This window comes from Rosa rugosa, chromosome 4 (assembly GCF_958449725.1).
Source record: "Rosa rugosa chromosome 4, drRosRugo1.1, whole genome shotgun sequence".
NCBI classification, from domain to species: domain Eukaryota; kingdom Viridiplantae; phylum Streptophyta; class Magnoliopsida; order Rosales; family Rosaceae; genus Rosa; species Rosa rugosa.
This window is the reverse complement of record NC_084823.1, coordinates 48,967,555-48,988,853: the sequence shown is the minus strand read 5'-3', so window position 1 is coordinate 48,988,853 and position 21,299 is coordinate 48,967,555. Positions and strand designations below refer to the sequence as shown.

The 21,299-nt window shown below is 40.9% G+C and overlaps 1 long non-coding RNA gene across 1 annotated transcript; it reads left to right on the top strand.

Annotated features, from left to right (window-relative positions):
- Positions 1-15,316: 15,316 nt before the first annotated feature.
- On the top strand, positions 15,317-18,140 carry LOC133706906 (uncharacterized). Its single transcript, XR_009844792.1, has 3 exons — positions 15,317-16,183; positions 16,857-16,932; positions 17,860-18,140. It is a non-coding gene; the product is annotated as an uncharacterized LOC133706906 (long non-coding RNA).
- The last annotated feature ends 3,159 nt before the right edge of the window (positions 18,141-21,299 follow it).

The window sequence follows — 21,299 nt, the reverse complement described above, 5'->3', positions numbered from 1 at the left end:
TTTTCCGACAACTTTCGGGACACTTTTCCGGCGACTTTCCGGACACTTTTCAGGCGACTTTCGAGACACTTTTCCGGCGACTTTTCGGACGATTTTCTCGACTTTTTCCAGCGACTTTTCAGTCACCTTCAACAACATTTTCCGGACAAATTTTCCGGCGACACTATTTCAAGGTATTTCTTATTAAAAGTTCCTGTTTTTGAATTTGTATTCCTTTTCTCTTCTTTTCAGGGACTTGTAATTAAAAAGCGGAATTATAGAAATTCACACTAAACGAACTAAGAGCGTTCGTAATCTATGAACTAAGAGTGTTCATAATATTCGGACTAAGAGCGTCCGCAAGCATCAATTTATGACCATATTAAACGTGGGTTCGATTACTTAATAAGCGGAATTGTGGAGATTCGCGCTAAACGAACTAAGAGCGTTCGTGATCAATGAACTAAGAGTGTTCATAATATTCGGACTAAGAGCGTCCGCAAGCATCGATTTTTGAACTAAAAGCGGAATCGTGGGGATTCACGCTAAACGAACTAAGAGCGTTCGTAATCAATAAACTAAGAGTGTTCATAATGTTCGGACTAAGAGCGTCCGCAAACATCATTGTTTTGGTCTAATCCAAATATTCTTGGAAATTGATTTCTTGGTAGCATAGCTCGGAAATCTTATTATTTTAGTTTTCGTGGAAGTTTAAACTCCGAAACTAATATATCTTCTCTTCTTATTTTTCAGGATGTCGAATGAACCTAGACTCGACTTTCCAATGCTTGACTCAACAGGCTCGGAATACCATGGCTGGGTAACCGACGTTGAGAACCATCTCACTGCGAGTGGGATATTGCCCATAATCCAAGCACCTGACCAGGGCCTTGTGTTCCAACGAACACCCACAAAGCATGCTCAAGCACTTATCTTGATGCGACGCCACATGGATAAATCTCTCAGATTAGAGTACATGTCGATCAAGGATGCAAGAGACCTATGGGTAGCGCTAGAAGAGCGCTTTGGCAATATCCACAACGATGTGGATCAATTGAGCATTGTCAAGCAATGCCATGCAAGTACCCAACTAGCTGCAAGCTACAAGGAGTATAGGCAATTGAGAGAGCAAGAAACAAATCTTGCTGAAGATGAAGATATAAATCTTGCTGAAGATGAAGATGGTGAAGATATCACTCTCACCACTGAGGACTTCAAAGCTGCAGATAAAGAGCACGAGGATGCCGCAGACTTTGATTAGAATAGTCATTTCTATTTTCCAAGAATGGCAAATGTGCCTTAGTCAAATGACAATTGTATTAAAACTCTTTCTCATGTGGCGCATCCAATGTAGTATGATGTCTAGGAAAGTAATTGAGATCGGGGTACTTAAGCGAGCCTCGCTCCACCAACATCTCTCTACTTTCCTGGTCATATTTCATTGGAGTTACCAAACGGATTGAGTAACTACAATTTGTCTAAAGTTTGATTTTATTATGGAATAGACTTTGGAAAACTTTGATGTAATCATTGGCTATTTTCCTTATTAATAAAGTGTCGCATTATTATTCAATGTCATGGACATGTGTTAAATTCCGAACTTTATATAAAGAGCCAATAGTTTTCATGTGGAAACACATTGTGAGAATGGACAAGAATTCATTTGCATTACCTCTAATGACTACGGACATAAACGAGTATTAGAGAAACTTATGTGTCACTCTAGTGGGTTGTATGCAACCACTATTCGAGCCATTGAATCAAACCATGTCATAAGAGATGACTTATGGGATTCTGACACATATAGGCTTTGGCAAGACCGTTTGGGATATCCAGGTCGTGATATGATGTTCCGTATATTAAAGACTTCACGAACATCCATTCCTCAAAACGAAAAGAAGTACGAACCAAAGATTGGTCCAAAGAGTTACTTCATTTTGCAAAGCTTGCTCTTTAGCAAAGATAGGATCGAGACCATCCTATGCAAAGGACACTAAATAAAATATACCATTCTTGCAAAGAATCCTTGCAAAGAATCCAAGGTGATATTTGTGGACCTATTCAACCAACTTGCGGACGTTTAAATATCTCATGATGTTGGTTAACACGCAAACACACTGATCACGTGTTGTGCTATTATCCACTAGTAAAAGCTATGTATGCTATACTCCTAGCACAAATCATATGACAACGGGCTCACCCCCCGTCATCCTTAGGTCAATTGGGTTTGCCTATGCTAGAGAGTTTTACATCGAAGACTTTCGATGGTTATTGCAAAGGGACTGATGTTGGACATCACATTCCCATATACACGCCCAAAAGGTCTCGCGGACATAACTACGATGGTAGTTCGGACATTGGTGATGCGCACCAATATACTTATATCCGCTTGGGGTGATGCAATATCGCATACAACTATGCTAATTTCTCTACGACCTACCGCCACTCAATGTATATATGCGTTACAGCTAGTGACTGGGTACAAATATTTTGTACTTACGCACATTCGAGTGAGCCATTTATGTGCCAATCGCGCTGCCACAGCGCCTATGGTAGGTCCTTACAAATAAGTGAGCAACTTAGTTGGATTTGAGACTCCAACAATCGTCCGCCACTTAATGCCCTTGCAAAGGCGATCTCTTACCCGTTTGATTTACGGATGTCACTTTGATGAGACAGTCTTCCCATCGTTAGGGGGAGATAAGAACACGAATGTTCAGCAGGAACGACAGGAATTGTCGTGGTCTATCCCCACTATGTCTCATCTCGATCCCTATTAAAAGTGACAAGATCACACATATTTGCTGCAAAAATGCCTGCAAGGCAGGACGTCCCTATAAGAGGACGTAGTGCCACCCTACACAGAGGTAGGCAAGGCGCCAACGCCATAGAAAGTGGCACTCTGGCGTTACAGGCCATGGCCCCAGCTAAGATGCGTGGGAAGCCCGTGGATTCGAAGGATACTTTGGCACAATCCTTGGATCATCGACACTCAACATCCGTCTTATGAGTATCTTCCAGATTATGGTTATCGTTGGGGGACGCCTCAACGTCAGAACCTAATTCTGAGAATATAGAGCTCTATGAAAATTACACTAGTGTACATAAGACGTGGAATAGAAACTCCATCATAATTGATGATGTAAATGCGCATTTTGATACGCATGAGTTTGTTGAGATCAATGATATCGAACCACGCTCCGTTGAAGCATGAATACCAACGTAGAGAAATTTGGCCTAAATAGAAAGATGTGATCCAGGTTAAACGAAGAGGAAGGTCTTTGAGCCGGTGATGCCAACACCTCCTTACATAAAACCTATTGACTAATGGGTCTTCGTTAGAAAGCGTGTTGAGAAAAAGAGATGCCAATCTCGCCTTATGGCGCAAGGCTTCTCACAAAACGCCCTGAAATTGACTACGATGAGACATATTCTCTCGTAATGGATGTCATTGCACTCCACTACCCTGTCAGTTTGGTAGTTTCCAAATAACTGAACATGCAGCTTATAAATGTGGTCACTACGTATCTCTATGGGGATCTAGATACGGAATATACATGAAAGTTTATAGTGAAACTTTAGTTACCCAAATCAAGTGGCTCTAGACCACGGAGCGCGTTTGCAATAGAATTGAAACGCTCACTAAAAGTGACTACTTGATTGGGAAGGGATATGCCCGCGCGTTTCCATAAACAAGTTTCGGATTCTATCGCGGTTTTCATGTTGGACATGATCTTCATTAGAAGTCCTTAAAGAGTTAAGGGAAACCGCTGAACACTTGAAATCCGAGTTTGAGATGAAGGATTTTGGGGGAACACGATTATGCCTCAGTTTGGAACTTGAGCACCGTGTTGATAGATGCTTAGGCATTTTGACAAAGGTCAAGCCTTCAAGCACCCCATGATCGTTCGTAGTCTTGATCCTGAAAAGGATCCTCTTCGTCTGAAGGATGATCAGACGAAGATGTGCAAGAGGCAGAAGTGCGAATAGGCGCATTATTGTACTTAGCTCAATGCACAAGACTAGACATCTCGTTTTGACATAAACTTGTTAGCTAAAGGTATAGCTCTGCGCCAACGCGACGCCATTGGATTGGTGTAAAAGATATCTTTCGATACTTGAGATGTATGATCCATATGGGCTTATTCTATCCCTACAATGAGATGATGGATTCAGATCCATCACACACCAGAAACGCCGCCAAACACTGGCCTGCGTTTTCTATCCCTACCCCAAAATGACATAAGTGTTTTTGGAAGGTTTTGCTGATATTTGGTATCTGTTGACCCATACAAAGGCCTTCCCAGACTGGTAAAGTGTTCACCATGGGTAAGACCGCGATATCTTGAAGGTCTACAGAATAGACCTTAGTCGCTATATCTTCGAACAATGCAGAGATTATTGCTCTTCACGAAGTAGTTCGTGAATGTATATGGACTGGATCCATAGTTACGCATGTTCGAACAGTTGTGGTTTGAATTCTACCACAGATGAGCCTACAAGCATTTAAGATAATGCTGCTTATTTTGAAACAAATGAAGCAAGGCTGCATCAAAAGCGACAACATCAAGCATAAAATCAGCAATAACAGACTCTCCTCAAAGATCAATCAGAGGGGAGAGATGTCTACATATTTGATCTCAAAACGTGAAGAGTGTGTTGTGCTCTTTTTCCCTTTCGACCGAGGTTATTTTTGTCCCACATGGTTTTTATTACTCGGCAATGTTTTTTTTTTAATGAGGCAACGAGATAAGCACCACGTTTGGGAGACACAAAGGAGATGTTGAAATCAGGGGGAGTATCCAGAAGCATACCCACTTGACCATCGTGTACTCTTTTTGTCCTTCGTCCAGGGTTATTTTGTCCCACTGGGTTTTGTTACCTGACAAGGTTTTAACGAGGCACATCTTTAGCATGGTCGCCCCACTTATACTACATCCTGAAGATGTTTTGATTCAACATATATGCTTTTGCTCATCTTTTCCCTTCGACCACGGTTTTTTCCCACTGGGTTTACCGGGCAAGGTTTTGTTGCAGCAACTCTATTTGCATCCCTCTCGTAGACATATTACCTACTTATGATGCTGACAAGAAGACTCCACTTATCTCCAAAGCTGTGATATTACTACTCCACACTCAACACGCGTTGTGCTCTTTTTCTCCTTCGACCAAGGTTGTTTTTTCCCACAGGGTTTTATTACTTGGCAAGGTTTTTAACGAGGCAATTTCTAAGCGCACGGCCTAGACAATACTATTGACATGAAATATCCAAGGGGGAGTGTTGTAGTATACATGATTATTGTTGTCATAGTTTATATGTCTATTTCATGTATAGGATATATACTTGAGTATAAAGAAAAGGTGCTTAAGTGTAAAGATGGGTATAGTGACTTATATGATAAGCTTTATGTCAAAGGGGAACAAGCATGGTTATCTCCATCATCACTGCCACAATGCCACAATGTAAAGACTAGAAATAGAGCTGTCATCAAAGTTGTATCATTCTTTAAAGCATCTCACACCTCAATTGTATTCCTATAAATACCTCCTTGTATGAGATGAATAAACACACTTGAATCTCCATTCTCTCTGCAACATTACTCTCTCTATCTCTCTGTTAATTTATACTTGTCCTTAAACAAAGTTAAGAAATTTGGTATCAAGAATGGAGTATTTATTCTCCCTTACAAAGTAAGATGCTCAAATTTTAACATGCTAACAAGACTGAGTATTTATTCTCCCTGATCCATTTTTGAGTTGAAATTATCTTTCTTGGAACTGATACAGCCTACAGAATTCTAGAGTGGGCGATGACAGAACTCATAAGGCATGGCCAGAGTGATGAAAACACTGCAAAATGAAGTTATGGGAATTGCTGATGGAAACAAGACATAACAGAAAGTGAATTGAACAAAATGCTTTAACTTGAAAGCTGTGATCATTGAAACACTTAGGCTGTATCCTCCAATACCGTTGATGGGTACTCGAGAGTCAACCCAAGATGCTAAAATAAAGCCATAAAGGGCTACGACATAGCAGCAAAAAACCATGGTCATAATAAATGCCTGGACAATTGGAAGGGACCTTTCTCTGTGAGATGGACCAGAGGAGTTTCAACCGGATAGATTTATGAATTCTTGTATGGATTTCACAGGACAAGAGTTCCAGATTATCCCATTTGGAGCTGGCAGGAGATGTTGCCAAGGAATCCTATTTTCCATGATCACTACTGAGCTTGTGCTAGCAAATCTTGTGCACAAGTTTGAGTGGGCATTGCCTAGTGGAGCCAGAGCTGAGGATATGAACATGACAGAACGCAATGGTCTTGTCATCCACAGAGATGTTCCTCTTCTAGCTATGGCAGCACCAAGGTCTTCTTCAATGTACTTTCTCTTCTTTAATGTTTTTATGTTACTCTAGTCTCAGCAATTTCAGAGCAGCAAGGCTAAAAGTAAAAGGCAATAAGGTCATGTAACTCTTGTATGTTTTATGAGACTTTTATATTCATCATGTAATTAGTTGAAAGACTAGATTTGAATAAATGAAACAGGGCATGATTAAACAATTCTTTCGGTTATTATGAAAAAGTTGCCTCATACACTTTTGCTTCGCTGGCAAGCAATTATCTAATTGTCAACTACAACAACCTAAAACCCAAATACAAAGGTAATACAAATGTCTACAATATATTGATGTACTGATACATCAAATAGATTAGTTTGATTTAGAGATACATTAGCTTCATGCATTAGTAGACTAGTATCGACCTACTCTACCAAGCTCTGTAACGAACCAAATCTACTTATGTATTGGTATATTAATACTAGTTCGATTCAAAGATAGATTGGCCTTATGCATTAGTAGACTAGTATCAAACTATTCTAGCTCTATATTGAACCAAATCTACTTGATATAGCGGTACAACTTGCCTCCATTTTTGGAATCCTCCCTACACAATCTCTAAACTTTTACCTATTGAGGGAAGACAACAATCTACTTTGCATAACATGTTTTATTTTTATTTTTTTATTAATAAATAAATAAGGGATGTGACGATATTAACTTCTCGGAGACATACGATTTAGGGAGCAAGTCACACCCTCAAATCCAAAAGTAAAGGGTCTACCACACTCTGGAACTCACCGCCCATCCTCTTATTTATATTTTTAATAATGAAGAACTTGCTTAAGACAACCATAAGAAAACTGATATACATATGTCTATATATGAATTTGTCTAGGATGAAACATAAATGCAAATCTGTTATTATCCACCACTCTGGACTCTGGTTTTGCTCGATTCAAATGTAATGGAAAAGAAAGAGAGAAGTGACATTCTCAAGCATAGTCCATGTCCATACCTGCGTGGAGGCAGGCAAGCTCTGAAGTCTGAACAAATCGCCAGTTAATTATTCCAAAGAGCAGGAGCAGGAGCCGAGCATAGCAGTTGGTAAACTCCATTGTCAAGAGCTTTCAGTTTATCCCATTTAGTGAGGGAGAAGGGGGTGCCCTAGTTTCAACTGTTAAAAGGCCGAAGCCCACGATTAACGGACAAAGCCCAAAAGAAAAAAAAAGAAAGACTAAATCTCAACTTGACAACATAAATATTGCCATATCATTTCATTATTTCAAACTGATTCTACTTTGAAACAGTAGGTCACAAATGTGTTAAAGTAAAAGGGTTCTTGACCAAAAGCACCAAAATCAACTAAAATTGTCCTACTTACCCCAGCAACAAATTTTTATTCCCACTAACCCAATTTGAAGCAAAATGACAAATTTGTCCTTAATCAAATTAATAAACCCCACGATATGATCTCTCCTTCACATCGCTCTCTCTCCCCTCTCATCCCTCTCCGATTTCAGATCTCTCTCTCTCTCTCTCCCCTCAGAATTCACTGCCGGAATTCTCTTTCAAATTCCGTCTCCGGCTGACCGGGGCTCCCTGCAACTCGCCTCCAGACACACACGTAAGTCTCTCTCTCTCCCCCGCCCTTCCCTTCCCTCCCTCCCTTATTTTGGTTACGCCTCTGTTCGGTTTGCCGAAAAAGCTCCGGTGACGATTCTTCTTAATCGTCTCGCTGAAGTTCGCCCCTTCAAAACGACGACGTCCTTCTCATCGACCTCGGGCTCCTTGTACGCCTCCTGATTGCCCTCGTCGAAATCAGAGAAGTCGTCGGCGTCGTCATAGTTCTTGCCGTCGAATTCGTTCGGATCTGGATAGTGTGGCGCAGCGTCATGGCCGTGGCCCTGCTGCTCGGTCGGCTCTTCGAGGAAGCTGAGATCCTTGTCGTCGTCGTCGACGGCGGCGTCCTTGGAGAGAGCTGGGCGGGAGGAGAGGAGCAGCAGGGCGCTGAGTGTGAACACGAGAACGAGTCAACTCGCCATTTTGGAGTGAGTGAGGAGAAGAATGATCAGAGAGACTTGAGAGACTGAGATCTGGTTTTAGTGGGGGTTTAATAGAAATGGAGGACGAGGAGTCAATGGCTTTATGCGATGTCATTTCTTGGAGTTGCGGAAAAGCTAACCGTTGCATGAATAATGAGCACCAACCATAACCCCACTGCTAATACAAAAATTCTAGTTATTATATTGCCATGATAATTGTATAGGATGGTGTGTAACTGATTTGAAACGATAGATATTGTTATTATATTGCCATGATAATTGTATAGGATGGTGAGTAACTGATTTGAAACAATAGATTAGAAACTTGGGCCCCAAATCTCGGCCAATAAAAGTGAATGTTAGGCTAATTTTAGAAGGGTGCGATAATATATATGTTGTGGTTGTTAGCATAATGATGTAAAAGTCGATGCTTGAAATTTTTTCAATAGAAATGTGTTTTTATTGGGGCAATAGACGTCTATTGGAGGACAATAGACGTTTTGAATTGATGTAATCTCCTTTTGTTTTCCTTTAATCAAAGTTTTATTTGTCTAAATTTAGGGAGATTAGTTCCCATTTCGGCGATTGAAAGTTCTATTGGGGGGCAATAGACGTCTATTGGGGGGCAATATATGTTTTGAATTGATGTAATCACCTCGTTTTTTTTCTTTGAATAAAGTTTTATTTGTCTAAATTTAGGGAGATTAGTTCATATTCTGGCAACCGAAAGTTTTATTGGGGATAATAGACATCTATTGGGGGGCAATAGACATCTATTGAGGGGCAATACATGGCTGGTAGACGTCTATTGCCCCCATAGACGTCTATTGGGGGGCAATAGACCTCTATTGCCTCTCTATTGGAGGGTTTTCAGAAATATCCGGTGTGATCGGAATCCGGCGAAAGTTGGCCGGAATCCGGCGACCGGTGACCGGAATCCGGCGGCCGGTGACGGGCTCCGGCGAAGTCTCCTATGGTTTCTCTCTCTCTCTCTCTCTTTAAGTAACAAATGGGTTAGGGGTAGAATGGTATTAAAAAAAAGAGGTCAAATCATTTTATCACCCTGAACTTTATACCTAAAATCATTTGTGCCCCTAAACTTCTAATATGATCGCTTGTGCCCTTGTACTCTCCAATGTGATTGATTATAGCCAATCCTTAACTAATCCATCAATTTCTTCATATAGTGTTGCCCACTCAAACTAGATTTTGGCCTTCAATCATGCAAGAAACACACTATATACATGTCCAAAGCTAAAAACTAACCCTAAGTGGACTCTCATCATCACCAATTTATGAAGAAATTGATGAATTAGTTTACTAATGGCTTTGGTTGATCATATTGGAGAGTATAAGGGCATATGTGATCAAATTAGAAGTTTGGGGACACAAATGATTTTAAGTGTAAAGTTCAGGGTGGTAAAATGATTTTAGCTCTAAAAAAAAATTAAAAACAAAAAAAAAATCTTAATGGTGTATTAGGGAAGACTCTCTTAGAGTGTATTGGGTAAGAGAGAATTAAAAAAACTTAATGGGGTTAGTGGGAAAAAAATCCCTAGAAATGGGGTAAATGGACAAAAACCCGAAGTAAAACGATGCTGGTAGGTAAAAAAGACCTTCCCCCAAACATAAGGTAACAAAATGTAATTAGCCATTTTGCTAGAGTTGCCCTAAATAGACTTGTTCACCTTGCTAGAGTTTCTCTATTGGACGAGTTTTGGATTGAGGATTACCTTGATTTTATTTTAGATGTCCTCGTAGAGGATGGTTGTAATCTATCACGAGATATAGGTCCTATGTACCCTCATTGTACTCATCAATATTATTAAATAACAATATAGGTAGGAGGCTCAATACTCCTACCTAACGGGAGTCTATGCCTTGTCTTTGGAAAAAAATTGTAATTAGCCATTAATTTAAGAGTTAATTAGTTATAAGTCCAAAAATCATGTCCTGTTTTGATTTTAATCCGGACGAAAAGTTTTGTTAATTGCGGTCCAGTGACTAAGCATCCACATCTGCTTACTTTCCTATATTAGCATGATGAGTCAACTTCTACTTTTTCATATACCAAATTTACCCATAACAATATTACTCAAAACAATCAATAATTTATGTATCAATAAATTGAGAGTTAATGTTGTTTTTCAATCAATTTGGTATTCATAAAAACCATATCAATTATAATATGTCATCAGCACAACAATACCCTTAATTGATGCATCGTCATTAAAAAAAATTATAACTTATGATCATTTTACATACCTTACCATCATTTTTCTACACCCTATATAAAATGATCATACCTGACCATGGATTTAGATGACAGTTCCACTACTTTGGGTTGGGAAGACAGACTTCGAATAGCAGTAGACGCTGCACAAGGTCAGCAACTTAATGATTTTGGTCCATGTTTTTACCTCTTTTTGTTGAAAGTTTTTGTGATGAATTTTGAAATGCAGGATTGGAGTATCTGCATTATGGTTGTAAGCCACCTATAATTCACAGGGATGTGAAATCAGCAAACATCTTGCCGACTGAAAACTTCCAAGCCAAAGTATCTGATTTTGGCCTATCCAGAAATTTCCCTACAGACCTTGTGACTCATATAACAACTGGCGTTGCTGGTACTCCCGGGTACCTTGACCCTGAGTAAGTAGTACTTCTAGATTAATTTTAGTTTACTGATCATCATTAGTTTTCAAATCTTTATTTTTCAAACTTCAATCCAACGTTGTAATTTTGCGAAATCATTGTGATTCGAGGTGCATGGTTTGGCTTTGCTGCAGGTACTACCTAACAAGCAGGTTAAATGAGAAAAGTGATGTTTATAGCTTTGGGATTGTGCTGTTGGAAGTTATCACAAACCGACCTGTTATATCAGGAACTGTAGAGAGAATTCACATTAGTCAATGGGTTGCTTCCATGCTTGCGCAAGGAGACATTTACAGTATTGTTGATCCAAGATTAGAGAGAATTCGCATGTACCTTTATTATAGATTTGGTAAGAAGTTTTTGCTTACCTTTAATATAGAATCGATTATGGTGTTATAGGTAAGATTTGTCCTAGAATTTGATTAGACATTTTTATTTCACATTTACATGCCTTGTTTATAGGTAAGATTTCACAAGTTAAAAAAAAAATCAAGTTTCTCTATATCTCTATATCTAAGGTTCCATCATTGTCTCACATTTTCTCTTTCATACATTTTATCTTTTAATTAGGTATAAGTTCTATATATACATATTTGTACCTTTTGATTAGATTGGGAATATATTCTATGTTTTTTTTTCCTGCTTCGTATGTCTAGGTAGATTAAATCTCTACGTACAACTTTAAATACCTACTATATAGATACAAATGAAGCAATAATGTTTGAATTTTTGTTCTAATGTTTTTCATCCTATAATGTAGGTATATAAGTATTAGACCTACATCTTAGGTATATTGAGTTTGTATGAATGCATTTAGTCTTCTTTGTCTGAAAATTATTTATTGATGAATTGTAAATTTTGGAATTTGAATTTAAAATTTAAAATTGAGCTAAAATTGTGATCTAATTAGTGAATTTGAAATTAATTACCTTATTTGGTTCTAAGGGCAAATTGGACTATTAAAAAAAGCAAATGGACCGCAATTAACAAGAAAATATGCGCGGACTAGATCTAATTTTTATATAACAAAAAGGACTTGAATCGAATTAACTCTTAATTTAACATGAGAGGTGATTATAAATTATTGCAGTAGTCTTTTATCTTCCGACTATTAGCTAGATCCTTTGATATTAGGAAAAGCATTTTGTTTCCAGTGAGGAGGCTATATATGGTTGAGCAAAAATAGAAAGATAAGAGGCCATGAATGATACTCAAATTATTCAAAAAGTTCATTCTGTTTAAGGATATCTCTATTTGTGTTTGGCCCAAACTCTAGGTTACTTGACCTAGTGGTAATATGGTTGAATTAGAAGGATCTAGATTCCTATTCAATGTATGATTACTTTCCTTGTATGATTGAGATTCTATGCATTGTAATCCTCTATATATAGAGGCCCCTATTATCAATGAGAACACACCGGAAATTCCTCTCAATTTCAGTTTCTCTACAACACGTTATCAGCACGAAGCCCTAACCCTGAAACCTAATATTCGTAGCTTTCAAATCCCAGAAACCTCTGCTGCCCTCCTTGAAGCTCTCACCTCTAGAAGCCCAGAACCGGCGGCGCTGCCCCCAGAACCGGCCGGCAAATACCCGAACCGGCCCCCGAAAATACCGAAAGCCTTCCTGCCCGGTTCAAAGCTTTCCTCCCTTCCTCCGGCTTCCATACTCCACCAGAAGCTGCAGCCTGATCCCAGATTACCGGAGCTGAAAAATCATCACCGGAACCGGCCGCAAGATACCTAAACCGGTGACCTGAAATTCCCTAGCCGTGAACCGCCACCTGCATCTCCCTTGCTTCAGTCAACCTTGCTTCGGTCAACCTCAGCCCAACCCAGAAGTTATCAGCCTGGAAGAAACCCTAGGCCCAGAAGCACAAGCAGGATCTCAGACCAAAGTCAGAAGCTTAGAAGTCCAACAGCCTGAAGCCCACTGACGTCATCTGCCACGTCAGCTTACAGTCAGCCTGCCACGTCAGCAACCTGTGCCACGTCAGCAGCTCGGTCAACTCCGGTCAACACCGCCGGTCAACCCTTTTCCGGCGACTTCCGGCGACTTTTCCGGCCATCTACAGTAACTTTTCCTGTCAAGAATTTCCGACCACTTTTCAAGGTAAGTTTTTTCTAAAAGTTCCCATTTTTGAAGTTTTTCAATTTCTTCTTCTTTTCTCGGGGACTTCCAACATCCCTTCATCTACCCCCCTTTCTTCTTCATAGGAGAGACCAATAGCTGAACTGTAGGGGTTCGTGCTCACTCCAAGCTTGGAGCTTGTAGAGTCCTCCAAACTTAGAGTTTGTTGAGAAGAAAACGATCGACCACATACATCGTTGTTTCGATCTAATCCAAAACCCCTCTTGGAATCGGATTTTTTTGGAAGCGACTACGCTCAGAAAATCCCTAATTTCTTGGAAGCGACTACGCTCAGAAATTTAATAGTTCTTCGTGGTAGTCTTTTTCGCTCCAAAACTAACCCTAATCTTGTGTTGTTTTTCAGGATGAGTTACCTGAACAAGTTGAACTTTGTTCCACTAGAGACAACTGGCGCAGGATACCATAGGTGGGTCCGAGATGTGCGCCAACATTTTAAGGCTGATGGACTTCTGGAAGCCATCCAAGACCCTAGTCAGAACGTGCTCTCCATTGAGCAAGCTACTGCTTTTGAAGCAAATCAAGCTAAAGCCATCATTCTCATGACAAGGCACATGAATGACGCGCTTCAAAGTGAATACCTCAATGAGGAAGACCCAAGAAAGCTATGAGTAGAACTTGAGCAGCGATTTCGCAACGTTCGTGACTCCCTACTTCCTGATTTAGAAGTGCGATGGCATAGCCTCCGCTTTTGTGATTTCAAGTCTGTGCTTGATTATAACTTGGAAGCTCTTCGTATCAAGTCTCTGATGGAGTTTTGTGGCCAAGCCATAACTGATACGATGTTGATCGAGAAGACTCTCTCTACCTTCCCCGTCTTTGCCCTGATGATTTCAAAGAATTATCGGATTGATGTGAAAGCAGGACGTATCACAAGATTTCATGAGCTCATTGGAGCCATGAACGTAGCTGAAAAGCACGACAATATTCTTGTGAAGAATTATAATGCTAGACCCGTGGGAACTAAGTCTATTCTGGAGTCTAACTATATATAGTCGCGCCCCCAAGGGAGAACGCAAGGAGCGAAACCCTAAGAGTAGGGACAATTCTGGACGTTCTGGTCCATATTCTCGCCCTAAAGAGGAAGGAAATCGCCAAGAGAGGCGTGCACGGAACCGTGGAGGTCAACGTGTGAAGAGAGAGAGAGGCGGAGCCTCCGGCTATGGTGGTGACGCCACCAAGAGTAATAGTCGTCCAAATCATGCACTAAAAGCATCTCGATCAAGGGAGCCTGACCATAAAGATGTTTGTCTTCGATGTGGATCAAGTGGACATTGGGCAAAGAAGTGTACTGCATCCTAGAATGTTGCAAACGCATACAAGATGTATCGTGAAGCAAGGGAGGCAAATTACATGGAACAAGAAGATCAAGATGGCGATCTCGATCTAAGGGTGAAAGACTACAAGGATCAAGACCCAGAAACTGGCGATTTTGATTAAGTCTTTTTATTTTCCAAGAGATGTAGGCAATTGCCATATTACTTTTGTAGTAGATGCCAATGATATTAGTCTTTCTTCAAAGTAGGCGTACTCAATGTAATTGTGATGTCTAGGAAGGTTTTGAGATAAGTGGTACTTAAGCGAGCTTTGCTCCACCGACATCTCTCTACTCACCTGGTCACATTTACATTGGAATTACCTAAAGGAGTTAGACGACTACCATTGTTTTGCATTAACTAGTTTATTGGATTAGATTTTCTTTGGTTAAAGAAACGATGATGTAATTTTGTTTGGCTTATTAAAAGTTGAGTTCTTTTCTTTATGACTCCTTTTTAATTATGAGCTTTTCTTTTAGGAATGGATGAACTTCAATGTCTTGCGGATAGTGCGACTACGCACACCATTCTACGACATAGGCAATTATTCTTGGAGATGTTTCCTACATATTCATCTGTGACTACGATGGCTGGGCCATCAGGTTTAGTTCAAGGACATGGAATGGCCCAATTCCTATTGCCAAATGGCACCTTGATTAAAGTCACTGAAGCTCTCTACGCTCAAGCCTTATTGAGCTTCAAAGATATAAGAGCCAACGGATTCCATGCGGAAACGCATAGTGAGAACGGAATAGAATTCCTTTGCATTACCTCTAATGATTGCGGAAGAAAGCGCATCTTAGAGAAGCTTGTAATAACCGGTTTTTCTTTTAACCAAAACAGTTGGTGGCAAACACCTTTGTTAAAAGGAAGGGTGTTCCTTGATTCAAGGCCGGTGTCTTAATCATCATTCATGATTATGCATAATTGAATAATCATTCAATCATACCAGACAACTCTCTCTCACTCTCTCTGTCTCACGTCCGAAAACCATCCAAGAAACAGAGCAATCTTCATCAACTCATCTCTCCCTCCACCGACCACCAATCAAGACCAGACCAGTTCCTATAGTTCCACCTCGTTCTTGCGCAGCTACCAGTGGCAACCTTGCACCGCAACACGGCCGGCAGTGGCGGCGGAGGACACGGTTCCGTTTTGAGCTCGATTTGGTTCTATCTCGATATCTTGAGCTACAGGCCGCCAATTCTCTTGATTCTTGTCTCATTGGATTCGCCTCAACTTTCTGAACAAGCACCAAGAAGGACCAGACCTGGGAAGAACGATTTCACGTTCATCGGAGCTCGACTGGTTTAGATCGACAAACAACCCTTCGATCCGTGTATCTCGAGTTACAGACCACCTCTTTATGTGATTCTTGGCTTAGTGAGTTCTTCTTGAAGTTCTGAACAACTCTCCAGAAGGAATCGAAGCGTTTCATTGAAGTTTTTACGTCGAAACTCAAGCTCGCCGGATTCTGGAATTTTTCCGACCACCGAAGCTTTCGATCGGTATATCTCGAGCTACAGACCATATTTTTCTGTGATTCTTGAACCAATGAGTTCACCTTGAGTTTCTTAACAACTCTCTAGAAGGGATCGAAGCCTGAAATTGAAGTTTTGACGTCGAAATCAAGCCTTGCCGGATTCTGCAAATTTCGCCGGATTCTGGAAATTTTCCGGCCACCTCGACTGTTTTAGGTAATTTCAACCACTTCCGGTCATTTTCAGCTTACATGGTAGTTATGAAAGTTGTTAAGCATGATGAGAGGAAGAGGAGCAGCCCGGCCCCGACACCATTGGCGGTGGTCGGCGGCGGCTCTGCCACTAATTCCGGCGGCCCTTTCCGGCCACCTCCGGGGGTCAAAAATATAGTTTCTGTGCATTTTTAGATTCTATATTTCAATACGATCATCTTGATATATTATATGCAATTTTTGGATATCGTATGATTAAGTTATGAATTTTTAAGTTTCGATCGATTTCGATCGTTAGATTTGTGATATGTGAAGTTAGGACCGTCAGATGGACTTGTAGTTTTGATATGATGATCTTATGACTGTCCCAGTGACTTTGTGTGGTCATGGGCGAAGATCCGACCGTTGGATCTTCGTATAAATGCAAAACAGTGATTAGGGAGGCGATTCGTGAGAATCCGTCCGTCGGATTTTCGTATAAAATTGTGAAGATGTTAGTAAGGACGATTCAGGAAGATCCGACCGTTGGATCTTCGTGATGATTTTTGGAGGGTGATCCTAAGGGCGATCCGTGAGGATCCGACCGTTGGATCATCATTTAATTTCGATCCGACCGTTGGATTGTCGTTTGAATATGTTTTTGAGTTATTGGCTAAGTTAAGGTCATGTGTGATTAGGTGATTGACGGTCTCCCTTGGGTGAGCGATTTCGGTGTGTATTGTGTTAAACTGAAGACGCAGCGGGAATATCGAGGTGAGTAAATCGCACATGGTTCATTCACGAACCGAAATTCGGTGATTTTATTTAATTGAGAAATTGTGGAAATTGTTTTATGAAAATAAATATTTGTTTTAAATTATATGGACTTGATCGACTACGGTCCATAGGTAAGTAAAATGTATTTAACTATAAAAAAATGAATTTCTAGATTTTATTGCATGTGAACTATAGTTGGTATTAGTGGTCACTCTTGTGTGGGTGACTACATATATATATATTTACGTGGAATATATATTGGATGGTGTGATTTACTGAGTTATATTTTGAGCATTACCCTTTGGAATATGTGATTTATCTTAGATGTTGTGTTGTCTATGATAATGGGTAATTGAGTAAAGTGCGATAGCTGAGTCGTTGAGATGAATTAAATGAGGAGTCGAGTGAATTGAGAAAAGCAGTCATTCGTAAGGTGAACCTTGGCCCAGGTGACACTTTACGATACAGTTAGAGCTCTAGTCTGTCTGCCATCATACTGCTTGGGGGATAAACGAGTTATCATATGCCCTTGGGTATGACATCACATACTGAATGGGATGATTAATATAATTAATCATAAGCCTGTAAGTATGATATACTGAATGGGGTGATTAATATAATTAATCATAAGCCTGTAAGTATAATATACTGCATGGGATGATTTATATAAATAAATCATAAGCCTGTGAGTATATATTGAGTAAGAAGTTGTTTATTTTTGAGTAGTCATGATGAGATGTGAGTTGATTGATGCTTGAAGTGACGTTGTACACTTCAATTCTTATGCAAAACAAAATTAAAATGTGCTTGAGTTGATTGTGTTACTTTAAATCGTGCAATCCTTTCGTTTACTCATACGAGCTTTGCAAAAAGCTTACCGGGTTTGTATTGTTGCAATCCCGGTACACTATTCAAACGGTGTAGCGGGTAATCCTGCAGGTCAGGAGAATCAGGGCGGTGATCGAGCCGGTTAGAGTATTTGTTATAGTTTTACAGCATTTGTAATAGTGAGGTGAGTTAAGCTCATTGAGCCTTAGAATTTGATTTGGTGAGAGTGTGTTGTAATAATTAACTTGAGGATTTGATTTATTGTAATATTGAGAGGTGTGAAGTGTGGTTGTTTTGAGAAAAAAATTCAGGTTGTATTTATGTGAGTTGTATTAATTCATGTTTCGGATTTGGATTTGTTATTCAAAATCCGGGGCGTGACAAAGCTTATGTGTCAATCTAGTGGACTTTATGTCACTGCTACCATTCGACCTATTGAATCCAATAATGTCATAAGAGAAGATCTCTTGGATTCTGACACATATTGGCTTTGGCATGACCGACTAGGGCACCCTGGTCGTGATATGATGCTCTGTATACTAAAGACTTCACATGGACATCCATTCTTCAGAGTGAGAAGAAGCAAGAATCGAAAATTGATTTCTGGACTTAGCAAGACCGCAACAATTGCAGCATCTGGCGCTGCAGCCTTCTTGGGGCGCCATTGGGCCGCCCAAGTCCCATGTGATGACGCCATCAATGGCGCCAACCATGAGCATGACGCCATGGTTGTACCTCCCAATGGCCATGACGCCATAAACAGCAATTCCCATGGCTCCAATGCCATGATGGGAGATGTAGTCACACATTTTGCTTCTAATAGCGCTATAGACGCTCAGGCCCAACCAAAATCCTCATTGGTTGCTTCTAAGGCCCCTCGCTCTTTCTGAAAAGCCTGTTCTTTCGGGAAATTAGGACCGAGACCGTCCTACGCAAAGGATCCCAAAATACTCATTCCGTTCTTACAGAGAATCCAAGGGGATATCTGTGGACCAATTCAACCATCATGCGGACCTTTTAAATACTTTATGGTATTGGTTGATGCGTCGACACGCTGGTCACATGTCGCGCTGTTGTCCACTCGAAATGCTGCTTATGCTAAACTCCTCGCCCAGATTATCCGTCTACGGGCTCACTACCCTAACCATCCTATTAAGTCAATTCGACTTGATAATGCTGGAGAGTTTACATCGAAAACGTTCGATGACTATTGCATATCACTGGGGATTGATGTAGAGCATCCAGTTCCCCATGTTCATACCCAAAATGGTCTCGCAAAAGCCGCTATCAAACGACTACAAATGATAGCACGGACATTGGTTATGCTTACCAATCTCCCTGTTTCTGCTTGGGGATATGCAATATTGCATGCAGCGACGCTAATTCGTCTACGACCCACTGCAACCCAATCTTACTCTGCGTTCCAGCTAGTGACTGGGTACGAGCCTGATATCTCGCACTTACTCATTTTTGGGTGTGCCATTTATGTGCCTATTACGCCGCCACAGCTTACTAAGATGGGTCCACAGCGACGAATGGGCATCTATGTTGGCTATGAATCTCCAACTATTGTCCGCTATCTTGAACCCTTGACAGACGATCTCTTTACCGCTAGATTTGCGGATTGTCACTTTGATGAGACAGTCTTCCCATCGTTAGGGGGAGATAAGAACACAGATGTTCAACAGGAACGACAAGAATTGTCGTGGTCTGTCCCCACTATCTCTAATCTCGATCCCCGTACCGCACAGTCTGAACTTGAAGTGCGAAGAATAATCGAGCTCCAGAACGTAGCAGACACTCTGCCTGATGCGTTTTCTGATGTTGCCAAAGTGACGAGATCACACATACCTGCTGCAAACGTGCCTGCAAGGATCGATGTCCCAAATACTGGACATCACGCCACTCCTGTGACACCAGGAGATGGCGCCATTGCCCAACATGGCAATGATGTGGCATCTATGGTCGCAGGTCCCGCAAAGAAGCGCGGTAGACCAATTGGTTCGAAGGATACTCGCCCTAGAAAGAAAGCGAATGAGGCACAAACAAATCCTTTGATCATCGATACTCAAAATCCGTCCCATGAGAATGTTTCGGATTACGGTTATGTCCAAGAGACATCATTGGGGGATGCCTCAATGTTAGAACCTATCCCTGAGAACGTAGAGATCTCTGTAAATTACACTAGTGTACATGGGACGTGGGAAAGAAACTCCATCATCATTGATGATGTATTCGTGTATTCAGTGGCACGTGAGATTATTGAGACCGATGACATCGAACCACGCTCCGTTGATGAATGCCAACGTAGAGCTGATTGGCCAAAATGGAAAGATGCGATCCAGGCAGAACTTTATTCTCTAGCGAAAAGAAAGGTATTTGGCAAAGTTGTACCAATACCGCCCAACACCAAACCCGTTGGTCACAAATGGGTATTTGTTAGAAAACGTAATGAGAGAAACGAGATTGTAAGATACAAAGCTCGCCTTGTGGCACAAGGCTTCTCACAACGCGCTGGAATCGACTACGAGGAGACCTATTCTCCCGTAATGGACGTCATTACGTTCCGCTACCTTGTCAGTTTGGTAGTTTCCGAAAAACTGAACATGCAGCTTATGGATGTGGTTACTGCGTATCTATATGGAGATCTAGATACGGAGATATACGTGAAGATTTCAGATGGAATTCAATTACCCAAATCAAGTGGCTCTAAACCACGGAGCGCGTTTGCTATAAGGTTTAAACGCTCACTATATGGATTGAAACAATCCGGACGGATGTGGTATAACCGTCTAAGTGACTACTTGATTGGAAAGGGATATGTCAACAATGAACTATGCCCATATGTGTTCATAAAAAGGACAAGTTCCGGATTTGCAATAGTAGCGGTTTATGTCGATGACATGAACATAATTGGCACCCTTAAAGAGTTAAGGGAAACCGCTTAACACTTGAAATCCGAGTTTGAGATGAAAGATCTTGGGAAAACACGGTTTTGCCTCGGTTTGGAACTTGAGCACCATAGAGATGGTATCCTGATTCATCAATCAGCTTATACCCAAAAGATGCTTAGGCGCTTCAACACTGACAAGATTAAGCCTTCAAGCACCCCCAATGATCGTCCGTAGTCTTGATCCAAAGAAGGATCCATTTCGTCCAAAAGATGACGATGAAGAAGTGCTAGAGGCGGAAGTGCCCTACCTAAGTGCAATAGGCGCATTATTGTACTTAGCACAATGCACAAGACCAGATATCTCATTCGCTGTGAACTTGCTAGCTAGATATAGCTTAGCGCCAACACGACGCCATTGGACTGGTGTTAAAGATATCTTTCGATACCTAAGTGGTATGATCGATATGGGCTTGTTCTATCCCTACAGAGAAAAGATGGATTCGGACCCATCAAGTGCCAGGGACGCCACACATGGTGGACTGCGTTCCCTCTCCCCATCCCAAAACGATATAAGTGTTTTGGAAGGTTTTGCTGATGCTGGGTACCTCTCTGACCCACACAAAGGTCGTTCCCAAACTGGCTA